Raw genomic sequence first — 25,351 nt, forward strand, 5'->3', positions numbered from 1 at the left:
AAAAAAATTTCAGCCTTAATAGCAATCAAAAACTCTGGTTCGAGATGGTGAACTGAATTATTATATTTACTTATCTTTCCTCCCTAAATCCAACTGAAGTTACATTTTTTTAAAAAATGAAAGAAAAGAAAAGGGAAAAATTCCAAAGCAGTGCTAGAAGACAGGGAAGGATGTACAGTAGATTCTTTGGGACCTGATGCCCAGCATCTCTCCCCTTCTGTGGGAAAGTCCTCCAACCCCACTCCACATGGTTCATGTGGGACTGCCATGTTCTTCCTAACAGAGCCGGTGTCCCAGCCTGGCTGAATGGCCCAGGCTTGGGCACCATAGGGGAAGGGATGCCTCTTACTACCCTCCCCACCTTGGGTTCTGTTTTATGGAACAAACACAGTAGTCAATTGGAAAACCATGTATAACTTTACCAACAGGTAAAGACTTAGAAACCCTGTGGTAGATGCTTGGAGTGGCTCACTTTTTTTTTCCTTAAAGATTGGCACCTGAGCTAACACCTATTGCCAATCTTCCTTTTTTTCTTTTTTCTTCTGTCCGAAGCCCCCCAGTACATAGTTGTATATTCTAGTTGTAGGTCCTTCGGGCTATGTGGGACATCACCTCAGCATGACCTGAGAGGGGTGCCACATACGCACCCAGGATCCGAACTGTGAAACCCCAGGCCGCCAAAGCGGAACTTGCAATCTTAACCACTTGGCCATGGGCCGGCCCCTGGATTGGCTCTCTTAACCTCCTTTTCACCCTGCCAACTGGAGAGCTTGGAAACCCAAAAACTTTACTTTCCAGTATCTCTTGCTGCTAGAGTTCTGGATGTAAATTGGGTTACACCAATTAACTACACTTAACGTCACAATTGTTGAGGAACCTGCCTTTCAACACAAAGAAAAGAGAGTTACCTGAGAAGTAGGTCAAGTGGGAAACCCTGAGGCTCTGAGACAGTGGGCATTGTGGCAGTCAGTGGTAATGGGGGACTTCAGGCGTGCGCCCCACCCCTCCACCCTGCTGGTCCCTTTGCTCAATTACGCAGATGAATGGCTGTCCTTCTTCAGCCAGGCAGAAAGGCTCTCAAAGGAGATAAGAACTCCTGACAAACAGAAGCTTGGAGTAATAAATCTTTGTTGTTTTAAGCCAAAAAACAAAAGTAAATAAGAACTTGCTTTGGTTAACTGTTAAGGTGGCATTAGGACTGGACAGAGGAACAGGCAGTGCTCCAGCCAACTCCCAGTGGACACTGGACTTAAGGAGGAAAGCACTTTGCTGCAAGGGCAGTTCCCTCCCTACTCCCTCCATCAGGAAGGCTCCTGAGCCTGCAAAGCTGTTCCCTCTGTGCATCCTGGAGGAAAAGCTCCCTGTCCCACACCTTCCCATCCCCTCAACAACCCAGGGGGAAACTCACCCTCAAATCCTGTGTAAAGTGAAAACCAAAAACAAAAATCAGAAACTAAAAGCTACCTAAACTAAATGTCAAATGATTTAAACAAAACACAGGTGGGTAGAAACCAAAGGGTTTCACTTTGGCAGTAACGTCCCAACTGGTCTTTCCACCTGTGCTATCATCCACGCTGAAGCCAATGATTCCGTTCTTGTACTAAGTCCCATCCCACATTCCTTTGAGTTCAGACACATTTGCTGACGTTTACCCCTCTCCCAAGAGTGGCCCGGCCCATCTTCACAGGCCCTGACTTTTTCTCCCCACACTGGCCCTCAACAGAAACTGTCCCCCAGTTCCTGGAGGACGCTGTGTTCTTCTACCTCTCAGGTCTTTATTTTTACGGCTCCTTTCTTCTGCCTCAAATTGCCCCTTGGCAATTCTGCTGTTCCAAATCCTACCCTCACCCTACCCTTTCTCTGTCCATCCGGAGGCCATCTTTTCCAGAAAGTATTTCTTTAACACACAGGGCCTGGGCTAGGGCCTGGCCCTTAGAAGGTAAGCAATGACCATTTGTGGAATGAATTCTCCAAATGTATGTTGTTTCTCTTTTACTGAGCCCCTCCTTCCCGCTTGTGATTCTTTTTAGGGCTTCATATTCTTCTGCTTGTGAATTTGTGTAATCCCCAACCTGCTGGAAACTCCCTGAGGCCCCAGACTGTGTCTTCCAGCCTAGGCTGTCCTGATCTGAGACTGAGGAGTTTCCCAGGTTGGGGGCTTTCAGTGCTAAAACCAGTGTCAACTTAAAAAGCAAATTCGCTGTTATCTTATCCTCAAAATGAGTTTATTTGGGAATAGCCAAAAGAATTGTAATTTGGGATGTGCATGCTATGGCACACCAAAGGCAAATCCAGAAAACAAAGGAGGGGAGCTGCTTTCACAGAGAGAAAGGGGGGATGGGGAGGGGCTGTTCTCAAAGAAAAGTCCTTTGGGGGAAAGTAACAGCTCAGGGCTGCAGTGGCTTCTCATTGGCTGGGCTGTTGCCAAGTGGGGAGAGAAATCTTGCTTCAGTAGTAAAGTAGTTTTACTTCCTGCCTAAGACTCAAGGGTGGGCTCTTCCTGTTTTATGTAATTGGTGATGTATGATAGGGTGTGAGAGCTCCCTCTACAGGCCTTCTCAACTCTAATTTAGTTAAGGTTTCTTTTATTAATTTCTACACGGGGAAAGTCTCAGGCAAACCCAGATGTGTTGGCCACCCTTGTCTTGCCAGTCCTTGATTCCGTGGATCATTAAGAAAAGCTAGAATGTGGAGTTAATGTGATGGCTCAGCCATGGCCTCTGAAACACATCTTTCCTCATGTTGGCTGCAGGCAAGTCCTAGGTCCAAGGGTGTGGCTTTTCCACTGAGGGAAAACTCCACATGATCTAGGGATGAAGTGAGGACTTTAAAGCAGAAGACAAATTTCCTATCTGAAAGGGAAAGCAAACCCTGAAATATGGATCTGAAGACAGAGAATCCACAGACGGACCTGTGGAAGAGGAGGGGTGTTCATCTTTTAAAGGAACTTCCAACCTCTGCTCTTCCTCCTATGTCTCTGAGTCCATGGGCAAGTGTTATTTTCTCTGAGCCTCAGTTTCCCTATCTGCAAGACTGGGAATGAAAATACTCTCCTCCCAGGACTGCTGAGAGAGTTAAATGAGAGAAGGTGTGTTTAAGTACCATGCCCAACACCTGGTGCCTGGAGATGCTATGACTGCCAGCGTCTTCCCAGCATGTTCCTCTTCCCTGCTTCCCCCTACCACACTGTGTGCCTGTCCCCCACACTGGTACTTTTTTTCCCTTCGCTCTGTCTCCCTTCTTGCCTCCCTCCAAACTTCCTGTTTTCCACTTATTACTGCCTCATCGTATCTTTTCTACTTACAAAAAAGGAATTAATAAAATGAGGGCAAAAGTCAGCATAAAGCTTAAAAAATCACAAACTATATGACGTTTTTCTTGCAGTTTGGTTTGTTCAAATGCCTTCTTCATTTTCCTTGTCTGTATACTCCTCTGAAGAGTCAAGAATTGGGGTTTGCAGATCTGGAGTGGCTGTGGGACGTGGAACATTCTCCTTAATCTCAGGCTTATGGAGAGAAGAGGCAAAAGGTCTGACATCTTTCCCAGGATTGTCTGTTTTTAAGGAGCAGACTCCAGGAGTAAATGCCTCAGCTGGCTCCCTTGTGCTTCTACAAGCTAAATAGGCAAGTAATAACCCTCCCGAGGACGTGCTGATTAGATAAGCCACTGAGAATCATGGAAGACACAGACATTAGATTAAAAAACATAAAACTAATGTTACTTTTACAGCGTCTGTGAATAGACAAAGACTTTTTGGTTCTAAAATAGCTGGGTGGTGAGGCAATAGAGGAGGGGCTATGTTAATAGAGGTAGAAAAAAGGAGAGGTGGGTGGGTTCCAAGAGCAAGACCCACCCTAAAGGGCCTGGATTCAAGGGCCCAGGAGCATCGGTCACCGCACTGGGGGTGAGTAGAGTGGATTTTAAATATACGGAGTTACAGCTGGGTTGCAGGTGCTGGTTTGGGGATGTGAGTGAAGCAACCAAGTAGTATAGTCAGGAATTCCCGGCCTGTGAGGGTCAGGAGAGAATATTATTGCTTTTTGCTAAAGGCCTGTGCAAAACTTAGAGAGCAAAGATAAGGGACAATGTGATTGTTTAACCGAATCTATAACTATTCCAACACAGTAAAGGACAAGTGAGATAATGACCAGGTGGCCCTGTAGTAGTGTTGCTATTCTGCTCTCCCTGTCCCCACCTTCAGAGAGGGCAGTGAGTGTGCGCCTGTGCATCTGTGCAATGTCAAACTTCTATAATGAGGGGCTGAGGTCTATATCTAATTATAGTCTCTGCACAAAGGTCTAACTACTCCTCTTCAATCCATGCTCTTCAGCCATGGAAGTCACAGTGGTTGGTCCTGTGCCTCATTCATGCTTCTTCCAATTCAATAAGGGTTATTTACAGCATCTTCTCAGAGGTTCCTAAGAGTCCAGGAAACATGGGACTTGTATAAAAATCCCCACTTCAACTAAGCTTTCCGACCCGAAGAAGGCATGCTTTTACCAAGGATCTGCTTCTTGGGCTCTTTAGGGAATGAGAGGGAAGGGATGCATGAGAAGCCAGGGAGCTAGTCCATATCTCTCTCTCTACATGTAACGGAGGCGGGGGGGGGGGGGGGGTAGTTCTTGTGTATCAGGATCCCTGGAGATCAGTTGGCTTTCCAAAGAAAGTCACTAGCCCTTGATGGAAGTCTGACTTAGAAACCCAGAGCCTTAGCTTTGTGGGCTTCTGTCCCTGAGCAAGTGTGTTTTACCCTCTCTCCAAGCAGACATCCTGGGATTTGGAACTGAGCTGTGAGCTAGCTCATGACCAGAGGGATGTTCTCAGGAGCACCCTGAAGACCCACCAACCATGCTCTTTCTCCCCTTCACCCCCCAACTTATTTTGGGTGGACCAGACTAAGGAAAGCCATCTTTCTCCATCCATTGCAAGCACTCAGTAAGTGGCTTGTTTTTTGACTGAATGCCTACCCACTGTCCCTCCAATCAAGTTCGTCATCCGGAGAGGCGGTAATCAAGTGTTTAGACTTAATAATAGAGATGCTCAAGCGTATCTTTTACTTCCTACTTTGTGAACAGGGATGGTAGCCATGCCAGCGAAGGAGATACTTCAGCACGAGTGATGTCACAAGAAACAGATGGTAGAGTGTGTTCTCCAATGTTACCATTCCCCAAACCAGAATTAACTGGTCTTCGATTTCCTTTTCTCAACTGTGTAGAAAAGTTTGCTTCTTGAGCTACTTGAGATCCACTTCCCTATCTAAAGAGTTGGACTCTGTGCTGCTTCTACTAATTTATTATCTCAGAAGTACATAACTGGGATGATTTTTATATAACCTTGAGGACAGGAGTCCTTTAAAATTCTCCTACTCAAAAAATGGATTCAGCTTGGTTTGAGGCCTAATAAGGTACTGCAATGCTCACCTCTTCTAGCATAGGTGGAAAACTGGGTCTGACCACACCCTCCTCTTGTGTCTTAGCCTTCCTGTCCTTAATCCAGAACAAGAGTAGCCCTAATGGAGAAACGGAAAATGGCCGTCCACACCTACTTCATCTCTGCCCCCTTTACCCTAAGTCTGGGCAACCTGCAACATCAATTTATTTCAGACTTTGAATTCAACTCAGCCAGGTCTTGTTACTCACCTGCTGTGTACCAGGCATGATGTAAGCACAGTGATAGCCTGGTGCTGCCTCATATGGGGTAATCCCTCTTGGTCAGAAATTCAGTCAGCAACCATTTCAGTGCCTACCGGGAGGTGAAAGGCACTTTGCTAGGCTATAGGGGCAATATGAGGATAAATAGCACATGTGTCCCGCCCTCAGAGAGATTATAATCTAATAGGAGATACAAGATATATGCATATTTTAATTAACAACTGAAGATAATATTGTGTAACTATTCCATGGAACAAGCATCACTCATGGGGTAAAATCAGAAAACAACTTGATTTTTGCCTGTTAATGCTCTTTTAAATTTATTCTTTAGGGCTAGATCTTACTCTGTCCCTGGATGAAATTTCGACAAGTCACATGATTATTCTGGTCACCCTTGCTCTCAGTCTTATTTCAATAATTATGATGTCCATCCCAATAATAATCCAAACTTCAATCTTAATGTAAATCGAGTCATCTTCCCATCCCAGCTTGGTGCTGCTGAAGAGAAGGCTATGGTGGTTGGTGGTCTGGAAGGGATGTCCTGGTTTCTACTCTTCCTCACTTATTTAGCTATCAGGGGTCTGCAGCCCCATCAGGGTTGTTGACTAGGGAAGGAGAAGAGATAAGAGTAGGAAAATTCTCCCTACACATTTGTGATCTCCAGCCTCACCAGGCTCCTCAGTGGAACGTGGCAATTCTTTTACACATCCCTAGTCTGACCTCTGTTATTCCCCTCGAAGGCCAATCTTTCTACCCCCCTCAACTGCCCATCCCACCACCACACTCTGACCTCTCACCTCCTTCCTCATGGAGAAAGTCTATGTAGTTGGGTGGAAATTTCCTCTGCTTTTGCCTCCACCTGTCATCTCTTCCCTTCCTTTTACTTCCTTGTCTGGGAAGAAGTTGCCCTCCTCCCCTGGTCCTGGCTCAGCCTTTCACCTCTGCTCTGAACCATGAATCCCCCCAAAGTCAGTCAGCAGAGCAGGTCCGCCTGGCATGGAAAATGCCAAGATTTGGAGACCAAGAGTCCTTTTTTTGGATAGGGCTATTCTTTGTTGTGGCTCATACAATACAGCTCCTTGTAATTAATCTCTACATTTAACAGAACTCCAGTCAAAGTAAAAAAAAGGACTGTTTTTATTATTAAAATTATTTATTTTTTGCGATATAATATACACAACATAAAATTTACCATTTTTGAGTGTACAATTCAATGCCATTATGTTCACATTGTTGTCACAACCATCACCACCGTCCATCTCCAGAAATTTTTCATCACCCCAACTAAAACTCTGTACCCATTAAACACTAACTCCCTATTCCTCCTTCTTCCTAGCCCCAGATAACCACTATTCTACTTGCTGCTTCTGACCTTGGCTGTTCTAGGTACTTCATATAAGTGGAGTCATATAGCATTTGTCTTTTTGTGACTGGCTTATTTCACTTAGCATAATGTCTTTAACGTTCATCACATTGTCGCATGTACCAGAATCTCCTTCCTTTTTAAGGCTGAATAATATTCCATTGTATGGATATCCTACATTTTGCCATTCATTTATCCATGAACATTCGTGTTGTCTCCTTCTTTTGGCTATTGTGAGTAATGTTGCTAGAAACATGGGCATACAAGTATCCGTTTGAGTCCCAGCTTTCAATTCTTTTGTATACCCAGAAGTGGAATTTGTTTTTGAATAGAGAATAGATCCCTTTGGTGGACAATATAAAAGGTACAAGAGATTACACAGTGGCCCCTGAGCCCCTGCCGCCCAGTTCCCCTCCCAGGAATCATCGCTGTAACCAGTTTCCTATGACTTCTTCCCTGGAGAGGCCATACATGCAAATGTATACCACACACACAAATGGTGGCAAACCAGAAGCATTCTTCTACTCTTTGCTTTTTTCCCATTTAACAGTATTTCCAAAAAGTCATTCCATATCACTGTTTAAAGAGTATTCTCAAACTATTTAAAAGCTTCATGGTTTTCCAATATACAGACAAAACTTTTTTTTAATTAGTCCCCTATTGATGGACACTTAGGTTGTTTCCAATGTTTTGCTGCCATGAACAATAAGAGCCAGAATTTACTGAGCACTTACTATGTGCCAGGCCCTCTTTACATCTTTTCCAGGTATTATATCATTTAATTCCCATGATCACCCTCTGACATAAGGGTAGGAAAGTGAATAACTACCCCAAACCACTCACATATCTTTGCTCACAGGTGCGAGTATATCTGTAGGATAACTTTCCAGACAACCGCTGCCGCCCAAAGTTATGTGCATTTTTAAGTTTTATAAATATTGCCAAAGTAGCCCCATAGAGTCTGTGCGCACCTGCAGTCTCACAGCCAGTGTGTGGCAGAGGGCCTCTTTCCTTCCACTGTCGCCGTTGTGAAACTTTTTGATATTTGGCAATCTGAAAGGTGAAAAGTGGTATTTCACTGTGGCTCTGATTTGCCTCTTTTCTCTCTCTCATTTTTTTAATGAATGAGGTTGAACATCTTTTCAAATGTTTAAAGGTCACTTGTTTTACTAATGGGTTTTAAAAACTTGATAAAATGACTCTACAGTGGATTTAGGAGAATCTATGGGCAAGGTAGCCTGGATGCTTTTACATTTTAATTTTATTTTTATATTTTTTTGAATAGGCAATACAGTCACAAGATCCAAAATTCAATAGGAATTGAACTCTCCAAGTCTCTCGTTAGCTGCCTGATTCCTGTCCCTAAATGCAATATGGGTTCCATTTCTCCCACCTGCTCCTGTGGTTATAATCTGGGCCATGCTGTTACCCTGTAAGCTGCTCTATGTCTGAAATATTAAGTTCAAACATCCCAATCTGACCCCACCACTGACCTCTCACCTCCACACAGCACCTGACCTTCAACCTCACCACGACTCCTCTTGTAACACACCACCTGCCTCTTCCTTTCCCATGCGGGTGAGATTCTCAGCACCTCCTGAGGCTTCACTTCATTGCCCCACTGGCGTACAGCCATCCCAGCCTGGAAATGCTTACTTTCTGTTTCATAGCACCTAGCCCAGTGTTGGCCCACCCATGGATTGGTCTCATTTTAAAATCATAAGCAGGATAAGCACATATCTTATTCGCCAAACTGGAACCCTTTTGAGAATGCAAGGGGCAGTACTAATAATGAGGCCAAGACAATGGGGCAGATGGGGACTGTGCAAGGCAAACTGGGATGCCAGTTCAACCAGTCTTTTTTTAATTTCTTTTTTTTCTTTTTTTAATTGCAGTAACATTGAATTATAACATTATATAGCTTTCAGATGTACATCGTAATATAGTTCGAATTCTGTGTAGATTACATCATGTTCACCACCCAAAAACTAATTATTGTCCATCCCCTCACATGTGAGCCTAATCACTCCTTTTGCCCTCCACCCCCTTTCCCCTATGGTAACCACCAATCCAATCTCCATTGCTATGTGTTTGTTTGTCGTTGTTTTTATCTTCTACTTATGAGTGAGATCATACGGTATTTGACTTTCTCCCTCTGACTAATTTCACTCAGCATAATACCCTCACAGACCATCCATGTTGTCACAAATGGCCAGATCTCATCATTTCTTATGGCTGAGTGGTATTCCATTGTGTATAAATACCACATCTTATTTATCCATTCGTGCCTTGATGGGCACATAGATTGCTTCCAAGTCTTGGCTATTGTGTATAATGCTGCAATGAACATAAGGGTGCATATATCTTTATGCCTTTGCGTTTTCAAGTTCTTTGGATCAACCAGTCTTAAGGAACAATCTCATTTAATTTCAGGGCAGAGATAAATGCGCTGAGTCCAACAAATGATTAAATTGCTGCCATTGTCCACTGCCCAAGCTTCTCCTCTAAATGAGATTTTTTTTTTTTTTTAAAGATTTTATTTTTTCCCCTTTTTCTCCCCAAAGCCCCCGGGTACATAGTTGTATATTCTTTGTTGTGGGTCCTTTTAGTTGTGGCATGTGGGACGCTGCCTCAGCGTGGTCTGATGAGCAGTGCCATGTCCGCGCCCAGGATTCGAACCAACGAAACACTGGGCCGCCTGCAGCGGAGCGCGCGAACTTAACCACTTGGCCACGGGGCCAGCCCCTAAATGAGATTTTTTTTAATAGCACATTTCCCCAACACTATTTTCTTAAAAAGTCTATCCTTTGGAATACCAGTTTCAGCCCCTATATTCAAGTGTGTAAGAAACATTAGTTTATTTTCTAAAACTCTCCATCTGTGTTTTGATCCCTCATTTTAAAAAGGTGCCTTTTTAAAGGTGGGGTGGGGAGCAGGGTTCTAGACTCAGGGACCTACACTTGATGTCATCTGTCCTTGTCCCATCTAGTCCTTGTTCGTTGGTGCCTGCAGGTCATTGTGGAGCTCAGTCTCTCTCCATGTCTTCATGCTGCCTTGGGTGAGGGGTGGGGGACAGCCTTGATCTGTCTCATGACCATCCTCTCCCATATGTGAATCTGGGTCTAGGCCAGGATTCTTTTCTATTCCCCTAAGGGAAGAGGTTCTTTTAATCTCTTTTCTGCTTTCACACACCCTCCCTGAGGCAAAGCACAGAATGGTCTGGCTATTTGAATGAGGAAAGGAGGTAAAGAAAACAGGCTGGAGGAGGCATTGGCTAATCTTTCAGAACATTATTTTGCGAGGCGTATAGAAATGTCTTATACAAGGGGTGCTTCCTGTTTTAACTATTATGATTTCATAATTTTCTATATCTTTTAGTAAAGCCCCTCTACCCCCATCCCCCAGGCCAGTTCAGCCATTCACCAGCTGTGTGAACTTGGGCAAGTTACTTGATCCTCTTGGAGTTCCAGTTTCCTCCCCTGTACATGAGGATAATGATAGTTTGTATTAAGTCCTGACACTTGCCAAGCACTATTCTAAATGTTTTATGTGTATTAACTCACTTAATCCTGCCCATAAACCTACAAGATAGAGACTATTATTCCCGTTTTATAGATGAGGAAACTGTGTTTCAGGATTGTAAGTAACTTGCCCAAAGTCACGTGATCTCCTGCTCTCCCCCTGCCCAGCCCTTCCCTTCATAAATGCTAATGGCCTCATGCAGTCACTTTGAGGACGAACTGAGGTCGTGTGTGTAAAGCTCTCAGCCCAGATCCTGGCACGTAGTAAAAGCTCAATAAATTCTAAGCTAATGTATATATATTTTTTGCTGAGGAAGATTAGCCCTGAGCTAACATCTGTACCAACCTTCCTCCACCTTATATATGGGTCACAACCACAGCATGGCTGATGAGTGGTGTAGGTCTGTGCCCAGGATCGGAACCTGTGAACCCAGGCTGCTGAAGCGGAGCACACCAAACTTAACCACCAGGCCATGGGGCTGGTCCCAATTCTAAGCTAATATTTTAATCATGATTTTTTGGTCATTCTCATCCAAAATGCCTTTGGAATTGTATTGAAAATGTATAGACATTTCTGAATATTTAACATATTTGCCCTATTCAGTTTTCCCATGCAGAAATATGGTACCTTCTTTTATGTTACTTAGCAAAATGTTATCGTACATTCTTATATAAGATGTGCCTTTCTGGACGTCTAGAAGTTTATTTCTAGATGTTGTAGGAGTTTTGTCACTATTGAAAATGAAATCTTTTTCCCCATGATATGTTTTAATGAGGCAGTGTTGGTGTCCCCAGGCTCTCATTAATGAATCACCCATCGGATTCCCCCAGAGTAGTGGCTTCCCATAGTTCTCTCATTTTAGGCTGACAATAAGAAGATCACTTAATCCTCACAGTGACACACACTCCGACAGGAAGTGAGGCACAGGGTGAGCAGTGGCTTTCCAGGGTGGCTCAGGCTTGCCGAGGTGGCCAGAGCATGGTCCCCTGGCTCAGGAAGTATAACTTAGGGGAGGGAAGGGGTCGGCTTGCTCTGGGTCCCTCCCAGAGCCTGTTGAAGGGATGAATTCCCAGGTGCCCACAGTTCCTCTGTGGCCTCAGTGATTCCCAATGACGTTCGCCACACGATGGCTCAAGTGGCAGCTTTGCCAGGGGCCAAGCTCGCTGCCTTGGGAGTCTGGCTGGCTTAAGTAAGGGGACTGCCACGTGGGAAAGCCTCATTTTTCTCTGAGGACTAGATCATCTGGAGAGTCCCTAAGTCAGCTTTTGCTAGCCTCCACCTGGGGCCTCCAGAGGGCAGCAGAGAACAGGTGCTGGGGAAAGAAAAGGCCCCTGTATGGGGCCTGCAGAGGGATCTCCGTTCCCAGAGAAGTAAGGATGGCTGCTCCATTCCTGTAAAGGGCCAGGAGTACCCCTCCCTGCTTCCTCAGAACAGACGTGCCATGAGCTTCCTTGGAGTAATAAATATAATAATATTACTAGTTAATACTAATTATTTCCTGTGGGTCAGACACTGACCTGAGATTTTATGTATTTTGCTTGAATCAGTTCTCATAACAACTCTTTAGGTAGATATAATTACTATTCCCATTTTTCAGTTGAGGAAATTGAAACAAACAAACGAAAAAAGATATGTAACTTGCCCAAGATCCCACAGTTAGTGGAGCCAGGATTTGAACCCAACCATTTACAAGCCTCTGTTTTAGGTATCAGGGATGCATCAGTGAACAGACCATAAATGAGTAAGCAAACAAACACATAATACGGTTTTGGATAGAAATGCCATACAGACAGAGAAGGCAGAGTTAAGGACTAGAAAGGAGCATTTTAGATGGGCTGGTCAGGCAGGGCCTTCTTGGGTAGATGGCATTTGACTAGAGAGCTGAATACATGAGGGAGCAAGTCATGCTGAAGGTTGGGGAAACAGTAAGTGCAAAGATCCTGAGGTAGCAATGAGCTTGAGGTATTAGAGGAACAGAAGGCTATGTAGTGTGACTGGTGCAGACTAAGTCAAGGTCTGTGCTGTTGCTGGCCACAGGCCACAGCAGTGATCAGGGGGTAGATGGAAATGGGAAAGGGAGAGGACCCATACACTGCATAAACTGGGCCTGCCCTCTTTGGGTTTCTCAGCTTCCCTTTAAGATATCTCTCATCTTTTTTCATCCTCCTGTATGTTCTCGACACCATCAAGGCATGTTCCCTCCTCAACCCTGGCTACAGTTCAAAAGCAGTTCAAGTCGACAAGAATCTGGGGCAGCCAGTCTTGTACCACCCACCAAAGCTTAGCACAAACAATCCAAGAGCCAAAAATTATGCATACTGGAGTGAGTCTTGCCCAGCTCGTGGGGAACTTCTTGTGGGTAAAAGTTCTAGATAAGCCTGCTGGGGCCCCCAAATGAATCCTTCTTCCCACCAACGCAAGGGCCTGAACTTTGCAGGCCTCTCCAGGGTAGGAAGCTCAGTCTGTCTTCATGGAACTTTGTCCCTCATGCCAGGGCCCGGCATCAAACCTGCCTAAACCCTCCCATATGTTAAACCCAGGTGGGGTTCAGATGGCATTGGGCCAGGTGATGGAAAGAAATCTGTCCCAGTGAGGAGCCACCCCTGTCCACCAGCTCTGTAAAGGAGATTGGGGCACAGTGGTCCAAAGCTGCAAATGACAGTCTTTTCCCCTCCTCCCTCCTCGTAGGGTCCAGGATTGAGGGGGTCCATGTGGAGTGCTCCTGTGGCCCGGGTTAGAGGCAGCCTAGAGCCTAGAACCAGAGGGGCTGAATGGTGTAATCTGGGATTTCTTGACCTTGGCTCTATTGCCAGTTGGGGTCAGCTCTTTGTTGTGGGGGTGTCCTATGCATCACAGGATGTTAGCCACCCTCCCTGGCCTCTACCTTCTCCCAGTGTGACAACCAAAAATATCTCCAGATATTGCCAAGTGTCCCCTGAGGCAGGGAAACACCTCTGACTGAGAACTGTTGGGTCCAATCTTTTCCCTTTCCTCTAAGTCAATGCAGAGATCTCAGCTGTTAGCACTCTGGTGGTGAGGAAGAATGGAAAGTCCCCAGACATTTATCTCAGTGCTTGAAGCCAGCTGGGTGAACCAGTCTCCTTGGCAGTAAGGTGGAAAAGCCCAGACGGAAGGGAGTGGAGAGAAAAGAGGTGGCCAGATCTTCTCTCAACAGTTCTGGGCTCCCAAAACTAAACCATGAGGAAGGGCAGGGATAGAAGTGGCCATAGGCATCATGGGGCCAGGTCTCTCTCTCCCTCCCGATTCCATCTTTCAATCACAGCCCCCTCCCCCCGACACCTCTGCCACTCTGTGGATTGGCTTTTTCCTCTCCCCCCGAAGACAGGCTTTCTCCTGAGATAAAAGAGAGCTTAGTGCAGAAGAAGGTTAATGGATGGGCTGATTTAGACTAAGAGATTGGCAGGGCTGGAACAAGAGGCTTGGGTGTCAATGAGGGAGGAGTGAAGGGATTCATCATGGGGTCCAGATCAAGTGGAGAGTAAACGAAGCCATGAGGGGCTGATGGAGGAAGAGAAGAGAAAGCTGTTTGAAGACTAGAGGTCTTCATTGGGTTGACAAGCAGGATGGAAGAGAGAGATTAGGAAGTTGTCTGCTAAGACTCCCACCTTTGGCCCAGCTCCATAAATATTTGTTTATTCTGTTCCAGAGACACAGACTCATAGAATCACAGGATGTTAGAGCTTGAAGGAAACTTAGAGACCATTTAGTCCACTCAGCTCCATGCAGGCTCTTTCGTTAATTCATCAGCATTGGAATTTGAGGATGATTCTTGTTCACAATCTTTCTCTCTGTGCTTGGAATTCCCCTTTACTTGGAATCAAATGAGAAATAAGAGACAGGAGTCAAACAGCTGGAAATTAAAATAACCTCATAACAGATAAAGCAGATTGGAGAATTTGGTTTAGACTGTACCACTACAATTAGGCTTCCCAATTCCCTGCCCCAGAATCAAACTTATCTATCCAGCGCTGGAAGACTCCCTACCTGCAGGGCTAGAACTCTCCCTGGGAATTTTAGTGTGAAGAGAGGAGGAGAGGAGGGCAGTCGGCCTTCCCTGGGGCAGGCAGTTCTCAGAAGGATCAGGGTCAGGGCACACGTCCATTTTTTCCTTCCAAATTCACCATGCACAAGAGCCACTCATCATCCACTAGGTAGGAGGGAGTAAGGAGGCAGAGAGGTGAGTGGAGAGTACTTTTCTCAAGACTTCCGAAAGGAGAGAAGCACCTCCTTTGTAGGGAAGGGTAATGTACTTGGATGGAGAGAGATGAGTTCCCCCTAACAAGCCATCATTTATTAAGTGCAAACTCTGCTCCAAGAAGACTGAAGTCCAGAGAGGTGAAGTGATTATCTGAAGGTCAGACAGCTCTGGGGACAGAATAAGTTTCTCCAGACCCCTAATGCCAAGTCTTTACTATTTCACACTTGTAATCACAGCAGGTCAGGTTCATCCAGGGTCATCAGAATAAAGTCAGTAACAAGAATCATTCTGCTCCATCATTCAGGTCTTCTCACCTCTTTCTCCATTACCACTACTGCCTTTACCAACTCCATCTACACCTTCACCCCCTCCATCCACCTTGTCACCTCCATCTACACCTCATCACCTCCAAATACACCTCCACCACCTCCAATTATACCTCATCATCACCATCTACACCTCCACCACCTCCATCTACACCTTATCACCTCCATCTACACCTCATTACCTCCATCTACACCTTCACCACCTCCATCTACACCTTGTCACCTCCATCTACACTTTATCACCTCGGATTACACCTCCACCACCTCCAATTATACCTCATCACATCCATCTCCACCTCATCACCTCCATCTATACCTCATCACCTGCATCTATGCCTCATCACCTCCATCTGCACCTCTACCACCTCCAGTTACACCTCCACCACCTCCATCTACACCTCCACCACCTTCATCTGCACTTCATTACCTCCATCAATACCTTTACCACCTCCCTTTATGCCCTACTACCATATTTCCACTTCTACCATTCTACCTACCAGTTCCACCTCTACCATTTCCTCCATCGTTACTACTACCTCCCTTTTTGTTAGCAGGCAGCCAGCACACCCCATGTGGGTAGAAAGGAAGATATGAACTAGAGGTTTTCTCACATAGCTCTGTTCTCAAGAAGTCTTCAAGGTCTTTGAGATCAAAGATCTCTCCAGCTCATGATGTCCCTGATCCCTCCAAAAAGATCATTTTGGAGTATTTTATGAAGATTGTGATAAGGATACATAAACATAAGTACACATGTTTATACAAACTCATTGATGACAAGTACAAACTGCCACAATTTCTAAGCCATGTCCTAATCTGTCAGCTGCAGATTTAGGTACTTGCAATGTGATAAGATCCATTATTGGCATCTCAGCAGTCCTCAAAGCTCTAATGACCTAAAGGTTGAAGATATTCAAGTGAGCTATAATTTTGGGTGCCAGCCAGCTGGGGTCACGCTAGTATATAATACCAGACCCAGGCCTCTGCAGGTTCCTGGAGGTGCTGCCACCTGTATATAAAATGGACAACCTGGGGTGGTGTGAGATCATCTCTAAGGTCTTTTAGACCTCCAGCTCTAACATCCCTCCAAGAGAGAATCTAAAAATGATCTGGGATAGAAACCATGCAGGGAGATAAACTAGCATTTCAAAATCCAGGCTGAAACATAACAGTGCCATAAAAAGATCATCAAGTTAAAATCCAGGAAGAAATTTAGAGCGGGGCTGGCCTGGTGGCATAGTGGTTAAGTTCGCATGCTCTGCTTCAGCAGCCCAGGGTTCATGGGTTCTGATCCTGGGTATGGACCTCCACCACTTATCGAGCCATGCTGTGGCATTGTCACACATACCAAAAAAAAAAAAAAAAAAAGGAGGATTGGCATGTTTTCTCAGGGCCAATCTTCCTCACCAAAAAAAAGAAAGAAAGAAATTTAGAGCAAAGACATCTGCCTATGATGTGGCCAGCTCTGTTCAGACTCTGCATTACCCTGCTCTGTCAGCCAACCAGGCATCAGTCCCTCATCCTGCAGGAGTGTCCCTTCCCCCACCCTGGTCACATGGCTGGCTGCCAATGAGCCCCACAAGTCAATCTCCAATGCCCCAAATACTGTTCAGCCTGGAAATCACAGAGTGTCCTTCTTGCCACCCAACAGCAACAGAGCGAGTGACTGGCCTTCCTGAGACTCAGATCGTGGCTTCCAGTGCTGAGTGTGAAGGTAAGTTTGCAGCTTGGAACTTCAGATGTAGCGGACAGAGCCAAGCCGATAAGGGAAAATGTGAGTTACGGGATGAGCACAGAGTATTTAAGAGGAAGCTTCACACACTGAGAAGGAGAATACCCTGAAAGCTGGATAAATCCTCCAAATGAGCATTGGCTATTTGCCTTTCCTTAAACAATTATACTGTATTAGTCACCCTGGTGCCTTGAGTTCACTGGTTTGGGGCACAAAACTTCACGCCAAATTAACAGAAATGATAGGAGACTCATTCTGTTGGATGCCCTGGTGAGTTAGCTCTTTTTTGTTCTCCTCTGATGGAACTAAGAATCTTTTTCTTCTAGGCACATAAATTCTATCATCTTTGCCAAATTGTGAAACTGGCTGAAATATTTACAAAGTAAGCAAAAACCCTAAGACTTACGTCTTGCTCAGAAAACTATGGGAAAATAAATTACACTTGTTATTGTGACATCTTGGGATAGAAACTGAAAAATGGCTGGCTTCCTTTCATTACACATTCCTGCTGTTAGGTTTTGGATATGGTACCTGGCTTTGTTACTGGTAGTTTGCTTAGGGATATTTTGTTTGTTTGTTTTGTTTTGTTTTTTTCTCCTGGGGCGTGCATGGATGGGGTCTGCAGGGCCCAGAGGCAATGGATAAATCATCAGTTGGGCAGGTGGCCTTTCTCTTAAAGCCCAGCATGACCCCATGTCATTCTTGTCAATTAAGTTCACAAAATAATCTCAGATGAGTCCCTGGGAGGTCTTTTGCTGAAATACTTTGGGCTATCAGAGGGATTCAATGGATACTATGTTGGGCTGGTCCCATACAATAAAGTCAAATGGCTTAAAAGGTGGGGTAGGAGGAAAAACTCCCCAAAGGCTGACTGATGAATGTGGTACAACCTTTTTTCTCGTTAGTTTTCTTCCAGAGACATGGACGTCTAATCTTGAAGATACATTGACATATTTTGCTCTTCTTCCCTAATAATTATTTTGCTCTGTTTGTTCTCAGTGTCTAGTGCAAATATCTGGAACAAAGTAGATTTGTTGGACTGAACTGATGTGCCCTTGTGGATGGGGTGGAGGCCTTAAATGGCTGGTGATTCCGTCACCAGGGTTTTGTTGGTCAAATGTGCTGTCCACCCATGAGGCTAGCTGTGTCACCACATCCTTGCTGCAGTGGACATGAGGCTGCTTGGGCAGGCGCCCTGAGTGACTGCTAGCCAGTGTGCCACTCTGGTTCTTATCCTTACAGGCTTAGGGCACTGATTTTGTCAGTAGGGTTTGGATTCTCAGGGATCTCAAATGTGATTCCAGGCTGGTGGCAGGGGCAGTCAAGTGGAATAGGGCCCTTAAGTGACTCAGGACAGAAGACAGTTTGGTTGGATCCCTCACCATAAAGCTGTGCTTACCACCAGGGTCTAAAGATCGATGGGAGAGTAATGGTGAGCTGGTTGGGCAGTGGAGGAGCTTGTGTAGGGAAAACTTCCAACACAAGTTCTGTCATTTGCTGCATGTGAGGGGCTGGTGTGTTGTTAATACAATTCCTTTGACAACACACTGTAGTGGATGGTTGTACTGGTTAATACTCTTTGGAAGGCAGCTATGCTCACCACTATACCACCAACGCCTGGTTAATACTCTTTGGATGTAAGTAATTCAAACCAACTGAAACTAGCTGAAGAGAACAGGGAGCTCATTATAAGGCCATTGGGAGACCTTGTGGATGGGAATTCGGCTAGACCTCAGGAAGGGCCTGGAACTCAGAAGTGGAAGGCTGTCAGAAACCCACCCCAGACCCCCACTATTTCCCACATCTTCACATCTTTTCTTCCTCTTCTTCCTCCTTCCTTCTTTGCTGCCTCCCTTCCTGTCTTTCTTCTTTCCTTCCTTGGGTCTAGGAACCAGAGATAATCCTATTTTAATCTTGGCTGCACCAGGCCTGGCTCCTTGACACAGGAAAAGTTACTTAATTCTCTGAATCTCCATTTCCTCATCTGTAAAATGCAGGTGAAAATTATGCATCTCACTGAATTTTAGTCAAGATTAAATGAGAGTGTGAAAGTGAAACATCTGACATTCAATTTCTCTACATTATATGAAATGCTGGAGATAGAAATTCTGTTTCATGGGTTAGGTCGTGATTGGAAATTTTTATGAGGGACCCTGCAGCTGCCAATCAGAGCAGTGGTTAATCTAAATGCTTTCCATATGGCCAACATTCTGCTTCAAATGGATGGCTTCCTTTGAGTATGATCTGGGGCAGGCCGGGTTCTTCTCTTCCTTCTGCAACTCCTGGAAGGGAGCTTCTCTCCAGTTGTGAGGAGGTGGGACCCAGCACAGAGGAGGTGAGGAAAAAATGTCTCAACTAGTGTAGAACTGGGAGGTGTGCATCTCCCTGAATGTAAGCTACCTTATAGCTCCGTAATTCTGTGGTTCTGTGGCGTTTTCATCTGTATTTGCATCTGTATCATCATTTTTTTATTCACTTTTGTTTGGCTTCCAATCTGAAAATCCATAGCACTTCAATATGAAAGAACACTTTTTTTTTTTTTTTAAAGATTTTATTTTTTCCTTTTTCTCCCCAAAGCCCCCCGGTACATAGTTGTGTATTCTTCGTTGGGGGTTCTTCTAGTTGTGGCATGTGGGATGCTGCCTCAGCGTGGTCTGATGAGCAGTGCCATGTCCGCGCCCAGGATTCGAACTAACGAAACACTGGGCCGCCTGCAGCGGAGCGCACGAACTTAACCACTCGGCCACGGGGCCAGCCCCTGAAAGAACACATTTTTAAAACATGCTGGAAAACTCTATTTCATTTGTATCAGTCAGGAACTGCTGAGTACAAGTGTCAGAAACCTAACTTAAACCTGAGAAAAATAAAGTGAATTTATCAGCTCAACACAACAGAGAAGGCCAGTTCAGATTTCACTGATTCAGGGGGTTGGTCTTCTCAGTATTCTGTTTCTCTACTTTCTTTGGATACTTCTCGCTATGTGGCAGGCAAGATAGTAGCACCTGAGCTTATCAGCTTCAGGAGGCGGGAGCTAGGGCCAGAGCCAGAGGGAGGCAGTGTTTTTGGATGGATCTGTCCTGGGAAGAATTCTGATGGGCCTAGCTTTGGGTATGGGATCATCCCTGAACCAATGTCTGTGACTGGGGATGGGCAGCGTTTGATTGGCCAGACTGGGTCACATGGTCTTTCCTATTTGAGGCTGGGGAGAGGTGGAGTGAGTTCCATCTAAACCATTTGGAGGCGGTTCTCTATTGGGAAGAAGGTCTGTTACTCAGCTTCTCTGTTCTCCTCACTGTGACCAGGCCAGAGGAGGAAGATATCAACTCTCAAAAAAATCACCAACCTGTCCCAGCTACCAGTGTTGCTAAGCTTAGCTTGCTAAGCTTACCAGTCCACAAGCTCCGTTGGAATGAAAAGATGTGATATTGTTAGGGATGTGAAGCTCACGTGAAGCAAACTCTGAGTATGGTGATTCAGTTTAACAAAAAATATAAATTGGGAGTTATCTCCTTAAAACAGCGGTTCTCAGAGTGTGGTTCCCTGGATCCACAGCATCAACTGGAAACTTGTCGGAAATGCAAACTCTCAGGCTCCATTCAGATCTACTAAATCATAAACTCTGGGTTGGGACCCAGCAATCTAGGTTTTAACCAGCCCCCCAGGTGACTCTGATGCCTGCTTAAGTTTGAGAACCGCTGTCTTAAAGGTTCTTTGTTTTGTAGTTATCCTGAACATTTTGAACATGATTTGCTTTGAACAAATAGATTTAACCATGGATTTTCAAGGAATATAGTTATTGTATAAAGGGAGAGCACATGTGTCATATTAAATTATTTGCTTTAAAATGTTTAAAATAAAAATAATATACGACCATAATTTAAAAATCAAGTAAGACATGTGAGAGCTTTTAACAAAAAACGACAGAACTCCATCCCAGCTTTTTACACACCCCACAGTTCCACTTCCCAAAGACAACCAGTTGGAATTCTTTTAGCTTTTTCTGTTGGTTACCTACACCTCTCTAATAATAATAATTATTATATATATGTATCTCCTGCTATTTATCAAAGTTAGAAATTAGCCACCTACAGGTGAATATTTAACTATCTTACACCATACCCATCGTCTCTTCTTCATCCTCCCAGTGAAGAAATATCATCACTGTTTCTAGTTAATGCAAAAATCAGTTTTTATACTGTTATGATTATCTACCATGATCACATTTTATTTCTTTCAGTTTTAATTTTTCACTGGTGTTTCTAATTGCCTTTCTTTTCCTTTGCATTTTCCATCTTTGTCACTCCCTTAAGTTGTTCCAAATTCTGAAGGAGTGTATGAAATCTCTCGCATTTCCTCTTTTCCTTGGGGGGCTCCTTCTGAAACCTCACTTTTAGCTCTTGTTTGAGGACTGACTGCTCCCCAGGACCATAGCACAGCTGTTGTGTGGAAACCTCCCTTCATTATTTGGGTTGGATCTGCTCTCTCCTGGATCCCACTGTCTTCCTTTTCTTGGTTCCTGGTGATAACATACCTAAAGAACCTCCTAGGAAGTTATGAGAGAGAAGTAAAATGATTTCTTGCATGTCTGAAAATGTCTTCTACCCTCGCTCTTGACAGTAGTTTTGTTGGGTGGAGAATGCGAGGCTGGAGATCATTCTTCCTCAGAATTTTGGAGGCATTGACTCATCATCTTCTGTTATCCACATTACTGATGAGAAGTCTTCTGATAATCTTATTTTTACTCATTTATAGGTGACCTCTTCCTGTTTCTTTCACTCTAGAAGTTTTTAGGCTCTTTCTTTTCTTCACATGTAGTATTCTAAAATTTCATAATGACATATCAAAGTGTGAGGATTTTTCTCCCCAGTCATTCTTTGTGAAGAATACTCACTTGGCCCATTTTATCCGAGCATTTTATGTCAGCATTATGTCATTAGTTCTCTTATTTCTTAGAAATTTTTAATAAAATATTTCAAACTTGTAGAATGACAGACATCCATATATCATTGTCCAGAACTAACAGATGTTAAGATTTTATCATATTTGCTTATATCTATATTTATATATATCCAAAATATCAAACATACAGCTAGAACATCCCCATTAAACCTGACCTCTCCTCAGAGGTAACCTGAAGTTGGTGTGTCTCATTCCACTGCATGATTTTATGCTTCTATTATTTATAAATGTAGCAATAAGCAATATTGATAGTGTTTTCTGTGTATTAAAGTTTTATATAAATAACGTCATTTTGTTTGTATTTTTTTACTCATTATGTTTTTGAGATTTATACATGTTGATACATAGAGATCTAGTCCATTCATTTCAACTCTCTATAGTATTCCATTATGTATCAGTTAGAAAGGCCTTCAGCTAAAAGTAATATAAAACTTGATTAGCAGTTTACATGTAAGGTGGATTTTTTTCCCCCACATAACAGGACGCCCAGAGATAAGCAGTCTGGAGCTCAGTGATATTATCAGGAACCCAGGTTAGTTCTAGCCTTCGGCTTTGTTCTTAGCCTGTGCCTTTGGTCTTCATACTCGTCACATCATTGTTGCAAGGTGGCTGCTTCATCTACAGGTCTCATGTCCAAGGTCTATGAAGGAAAAGGGTGGGGGGGGGGTAAAGGGCAAAACATGCGTTCCAGCTATGTCTGTCACGTATTATCAGGAAAATAAACGCTTTACTGGCAGCCCTACCCATTGGGCTTCCACTTAAATCTCATTGGCTTGATAGGGTCACAAGACTACTCCTAAGATCAATTACTGGCCAAGGGCCATAAGATTATCATGAATGGTTTAGACAGATCACAGTTCATGCCTTGGGTCAGGGAAGGTGTCTACAGCAATCAAGGGCCTCTTGTTTCTAGCTGAACAAGATGGAGTTCTATATATGGGCAAGGAGAAGAGGGAATGGATGCTGGAAAGTGTAGCAACCACTGCTAGATGACCACTCAATGTCCATTCTCTCTGTTTTCCTTGCTAACAGAACCCAATCTTATTTGCCCAGTAAATGTTTACTTTCCCAGAGTCTTTTGTCATGACTCAGGTCTGGTTTTGAGTAACGCAATAATTAACTGTAGTAGTTTAAACAAGTAAGTGGTTTAGTGGTTCCCCCTAACAGGAAGCCCAGGTGTGGGCTGTCCAATGCTGGTAGAGTAGCTCAGTGAAGACATTAAGAACTCAGGCTCCTTCTTCCCTTTGTATCCATAATTAGCACGTGGCCTTCATCTCCATGATGACAAGATGGCTGCTGCACTTCCAGGCGTCATATCTAAGCTCCAGAAACAGTGTTGCCAGATAAAATACAGTTTTCCTAGCAAAATTTGAATTTTAGACAAACGGTGAATACTTTTTTAGTATAATATGTCCCCAATATTGCATGGGACATAGTTATACTAAAAATTATTTTTTGCATGTATGAAATTCAAATTTAACTGGGAAAACAGTGTTTCTATTTGCTAAAAATGGCAACCCTATCCAGGAAGGAAGAAGAAGGGAAAATGAAGGGACTTTCTTCTGCAGAGGCTTTATCCAGGAAGGGAATCTCTCCCCAGGTTCTTTCTCCTATATCTCTTTAGCCAGAGATGGCTGAAGGGTATCTGGGGAAAGTGATTATTTTTAGTTGGCCACACTGCTGCCTTAAACAAAATCAGAGTAGAGAGGGGGATGGACATCAGGCAGTAGCTGGCAGTGTCCTCCACAGGTGTCTTCACACTCTTCCCCTATATCTTTCCATCCTCTCCAAATAGTTACAACTAGCAGGGATGTTCAAAATACGTAACAGGCAGTATGGCATTGACACAGACCATCAGAATGGATACCTGACCACTTAGAATGGACACCAACCACAAACAGCAGCCATACCAGTGCATATGGGTGGAATACCAACCCGTTTATACCACAAGTTTTGGTAAAATTGACATTCATTTCCATTTACTACAACTATACAAATATTGCTCCCATTTGAGTTGTGTAGTGTACCACAATTACTTTTCCTTTCTTTGGACCCTTTATTCTTGATAGAATCTCAGTATCTTCTCAAAACAGTCGAACACATCCAGATAATTGATCAGGTCTAGTTTTTTCTAGGAGCCATCCTGTCCAGAGCCTGCTCTAAGATGCACCTGTTGCTCTCTGGGCTGCTGCTCCTAGGGCCTCCTTGTGCCAATCTTTTTTGGTAAATCCCATCTTCCAGATGCTTTATTTCTTTCTGAGATGCCCCTTCATCTTGCGAGTTCTTCCTTCAATCACTTGCTGAGAAAAGGTGCATAGAAGGTAAATTTTTGAGACATTTTATGTCTGAAAATGCCCTTATTCTCCCCTCACATTTGATTGACAGCTTGGTTAGGACTGGAATTCTAGGTTGAAATACTTTTTTCTCACTTTTGGAGACATGACTCCATTGTCTTGTAGCTTCCATGGTGGCTATTCAGAAATCCGATGCCAGTTCTCATGTCTGATTCTTTGTAGGTGACTTATTTTCTTCCTCTGGAAGCTTTTAAGATCATTTCTTTTTATGTAATATTCTAAGACTTCATGAGGATGTGACTTGGAGTGGATTTTTTTAAAAATTCATGTTTCTGAGCTCTCAACAGTTCCTTTCAATCAGGAAATTAAAATCCTTCAGTTCTGGGCAATATTCTCATGTCATTTTCTTGATAATTTCCTCTTTACCATTTTTCGTGATCTCTCTTTCAGGAACTCCTATTATTAGATGTTGGCCCCTCTGAGTTGATCCTTTGATTTCCTTGTCTTTTTCCTACTATTTAAAAAAGTTCTGTGTGCTCTATTAGCTGACTATTTTCAACTTTATGTTCCAACTATTTTATAAAAAATTTCCTTCTAAAGTATCTTTAATTTTCAAGAATTCTTTCTTATTCTTTAAAAGTTCCAGGTTTATGGGGGCCGGCCCGGTGGTGCAGTGGGTAAGTTGGCCCGTTCTGCTTTGGCGGCCCGGGGTTCGCTGGTTTGGATCCCAGGTGTGGACCTACACATTGCTTGTCAAGCTGTGCTATGGCAGGCATCCCACATATAAAGTAGAGGAAGATGGGCACAGATGTTAGCTCAGGGCCAGTCTTTCTCAGCAAAAAGAGGAGGATTAGCAGTAGATGTTAGCTCAGGGCTAATCTTCCTCAAAAAAAAATTCCAGGTTTACAACATCCCCTTTTTTTTTCCCCATGGATACAATATCTTTCCTCGTCTACTTGGAGATGTTAATTATGTAGGTTTTTAATGGCTCTTTGGCTGCCTACTTTGCTCCTTTTCCTTGGACTCTCTCTTTTCCTGTTTGTTTTGGTTTCTGTCATTCTGGGGATTCTTGGTTCGCCATCATATTTTGGATGGAGCCACCAAACAGCTGTTTGACAGGCTGGACTAGTTGAATGATAGACTCACGGTGAGTAATGGGGTGGAGCCCTCAACATTTTGTTAGAGGTCCCCAAAATGTCAGAATCTGTAAGTCGTCTGGTCTCCTGCCTGGAGTGTGTATGCTGCATTAGTGTTCTAGGAGTTGAGTAAGCAGAAGGCTGAGTAACTG

At 44.0% G+C, this 25,351-nt stretch overlaps 1 protein-coding gene across 2 annotated transcripts in view; it reads left to right on the plus strand.

Annotated features, from left to right (window-relative positions):
- SLC4A5 (solute carrier family 4 member 5) overlaps nt 1-25,351 on the plus strand; it is a 116,119-nt gene that overhangs the window by 1,520 nt on the left and 89,248 nt on the right. Inside the window, exons 1-2 of one of the 2 annotated variants that reach the window (XM_044772692.2) lie at nt 4,818-4,935; nt 16,730-16,792. The gene's annotated coding sequence lies outside the window, so the exon portion shown is untranslated. Of the gene's footprint in view, nt 1-4,817; nt 4,936-16,729; nt 16,793-25,351 lie in introns of those variants that run through there. The other variant, XM_044772693.2, reaches the window with a different exon arrangement.

This window comes from Equus asinus, chromosome 6 (assembly GCF_041296235.1).
Source record: "Equus asinus isolate D_3611 breed Donkey chromosome 6, EquAss-T2T_v2, whole genome shotgun sequence".
Classification (NCBI taxonomy): Eukaryota; Metazoa; Chordata; class Mammalia; order Perissodactyla; family Equidae; genus Equus; species Equus asinus.